This window comes from Mustela putorius, unplaced genomic scaffold (genome assembly GCF_011764305.1).
Source record: "Mustela putorius furo isolate JIRA1106 unplaced genomic scaffold, ASM1176430v1.1 tig00003929_pilon_pilon_pilon, whole genome shotgun sequence".
NCBI lineage: Eukaryota > Metazoa > Chordata > Mammalia > Carnivora > Mustelidae > Mustela > Mustela putorius.
In genome coordinates, this window is record NW_025422074.1 from 88,209 (window position 1) to 91,904 (window position 3,696).

Genomic DNA, 3,696 nt, shown 5'->3' on the forward strand with positions numbered 1-3,696 from the left:
AGGGCTGGGTGGGCTTTCTTGGCATTACGGTTGTGGTGCCCCCACTTTATCAGCATACTGAACAGTAGGAAAGGCTGTGCTCTTGCTGGGGACTATTGCCAGCCCTGAGCCCTGCTATCTGCTCTGAGGCCCAGAGCTCTGAGCTGGCCCTGCTTCCTCTCTGGATGTGTCACCTGCCCCCTGCCCTGTGTCTCCCCAGCTCTGAGGAAATGGAGGATTGCTGCAGGGGCTCTTTGGTCTCCCATCTCCCCTCCCTGCTTCTCCTCTTCCAGCTGCTTGCTGGGGCCTCTGCAGGTGAGTGTGTCCCCTCCCCCTCCCTGTGTGTCCCTGGTGTGGGTGAGAGCCCCTGGATCTCTGCTGGTGTCTCCATCAGGATAGATGGCTATTGGTGGAGGCCCGGGCTCTGGACAGATTCTGGAGATCCCCAACTGCTATTTGAAATTAAAAAACATAAGAAGAATCCCAGAACTGCAAAATAAGGGCAGAGGAGCACGACAGTTCTCTAATGAGGAGTGTATGTCTTATAAAGTAAAAAATGTGAATTTCACTATGAAAAGTATGAAAATGAATTTCCCCTCATTTCTTGTTCCCTCGATCTATTGGTATCTAACCACTTATTTTGTTATTAATTCATTAATTGGCACATTATTTTCCCAAGTGGCTTTTCCAACTTGCATTCCCACCTACAGTCTCAGAGGGTTCTCCTTTCTCCACATCCTCTCCAAGATTTGTTGTTTCGTGCCTTGTTAATCTTTGCCATCCTAACTGATATAAGGTAGTATCTCAATGTGTTTTTTTTTTAAAGATTTTATTTTTTCATTAGACAGAGAGAGAGAGAGAGAGAGTTTACAAGTAGGCAGAACAGGAGGCAGAGAGAGAGCTGGCACCTTGCACTGTAAGAGTGGGTTAGCAGGCTCCCTGCTGAGTGTAAGGGCCTACTTAGAGCGAGCCATTTTGTTGTTTATGCAGTAAACTTAGATTGAACCTCCCCCTTCCCGCCAAGAGAAAAGCGCTTAGAAACAGAACTGGTGAAATATGACTGACCAGCCCCTGATAGCGGAGCCCACATACAAGGATGTCTCTGGCCAGGTGGAAATGTCCAATCAGTAAAAGCGCATGTATTACCTCCCTACTTGCCAAGGATGAGCCAGGCCAGGTGGAAACGTTCAATCAAGGGAAAGCGCACGTATTACCTGCCAAGGAGTGTGAGCCCGCCTATCAGGCACCAGACAAAGGCACCAATTCTAGCCAAGGCCATAGGCTGAATTAGAAGACTATCATGGGGTAGAATGTAATTCAGTTGGCCACCTGTGTGTGGCCAGGCTCAACCACATGGCCTTTACTCTATGAAAGTTAGTCTGTGAGACTGGGAGGGGTCGCCTCTTTGCAAGAGACGGCCCTAGGCGGTCAGTTTGATTCTCTATGCTTGGCGTGAAATAAAGCTTTGCTTGACCTTCGCTTTGTATCAGTCTCATCCTTTTGTCTACGGACCCTTTCACTGAGCAGAAATCCAGATGCAGGGCTCTATCCTAGAACGTTGAGATCATGACCTTGATCAGGGAGCAGGAGACAGGCTGAGGACAAAGCAAAAGCTGGCACCTTGCAACCCCTCCCCACCCACTCCCCTCAGTAATATGTGTCACATTCCTCAGGCACCCCTGACTGCCCTAAAAGAAAAACAAATAGTTAACTTGCAGAGATCACAATCCTGCAAGGCAGGAGTCTCCCTTGGTTTACAAATGTCCTTGAGATTTACAACAAAGAAGTTACCTTATCAATAGCCCAATTTCCTGAGGCATATAACTCAGTTCCTCAAGCCCTAATGTTACCCTCCCCGCCATTAACAAAACTGAAGGAGGCTGAGGTAGAAGGAAAAGTAAATAAAGTTAAATTTTTTCTAAACCTAAATCTCACTAACAAGGATGCTTGATAGCAGGAATGTAACATTCCACCAGGAGACTCCCAATTGTCTTTATGTTAGTGCCTCATTAGAGGGAAAGTGGCCTTGGCTTGATAGTAACCAGGACTTCAATATCCTGATAGTCTTCTTTATCCCAATAGCCCTTCTGAACACCCCTTTGTCCTCACCTACCAAACTCCTGTGTGTATAATCTGTCACTCCTCACATGCCTGGCACATCATCTCCGTCGGCCCACGGGTCCTGTCCCTGTGCTCTAATAAACCACCCTTTTGCACCAAAGACGTCTTAAGAATTCTTTCTGAGCTGTTGGCTCCAAACCTCACCCCATCGAACTGATGAGGGAGCAGGAGGCTGGCTGAGGACAAAGCAAAAGCTGGCACCTTGCACCCCCTCTTCACCCGCTCCCCTCCATATGTGTAGCATTCCTCAGGCACCCATGACTGCCATAAAACGATAAATAGTTAACTTGCAGGGATCACAATCCTGCAGAACAGGAATCTCCCTTGCCCTACAAGATGTCCTAGAGACCTTATCAATAGCACAAATTTCCAGAGGCAAATAACTCTTGGTTCCTGAAGCCCTAATGTCCCCCTCCCACCATAAACTGGAGGAGACTGGGGTAGAAAGGAATGTAAATGATAGCCAGATCATAATGCCCCACCAAGAATCCCCCATTATCTTGATGTTAGTGCTTGACCTAAAGACGACATTAATCAAGCCATAATGGCAAAGACTCCCCCCACCCCGCACCTTGTAGACCCTCCCTAGCATGTGAGAACTCTGTCGAAATCTCCCATCCCTTCACCACCTCCCCCCAACCGTGGGGTATATAACATGCCCACCTTCACAACCCGGGGCAGCAGCTCTTCCTGCCCACGGGTCCTGTCCCCGTGCTTTAATAAACCACCATTTTGCACCAAAGATGTCTTAAGAATTCTTTCTTTAGTCGTCGGCTCCGAACCTCCTCACCCCACCGAACCTGACTTAGGTTCTGGGACTTCATCATTTTTGGAGAGCCAGCCAGGAGATTTGTGAGTCTTTACATTTGGACTCTGAGCTTCGGTGCAAAATTGGTGAGTAATTTCTCTCCTTTTCCTGTACTCTCATTCCAGGGCTTTTTCAAGGAGTATGGTCTTATTGGAACACTTGCATGTCAATTGCTCAGGCTGTAATCCTCTAGCCCGTGGCTACTCCACGGGGAGGAGAGCGTCTGCCTTTTGGCTGTAAGCTAGTACACTGGCCGGAATGGCAATAAGACCCAGAAACTTGATGGCCTCTCTTTATTCCTGTTCTTATAGAAAGTTGTCTCTCTTGGGCACGGGACAGCCACCTAAGTCACCAAGACGGCTGCCAATCTTAAGACTCCCATGTGAGGTTTCCTCCTGATTGATCTAATGTGATCCCCTCCACATCCCTGGTCTAGCCACTTCTGGCCGCGAGACCTCCACTGGGAGCCGGCCGAAACCAGTACCCGATTGAATTAAAACGCAACCGGGGACCGTTTCCTAGGGAAGTTGGCTGTAAGGACCACATGTGTTGGAATGTCGCATAGACCATGATGGATTTCAATCTTTACTGTTTCTCATCAGTGTCTTCTGCAAACCGCCTAAGGCTATGAAATTGAGTAATTTCCTTTGCCAAAACTTCTCTAGCGTTTTTGTGGGTTAATATGGCAAAACAGTATGCAGTCTTCAGGACATATGATAGCATGGCACAAGCATTTTAGTCCATTCACCAGGCACCCATCTGTAGCCTAGGATGCGATGGGGAAGTGG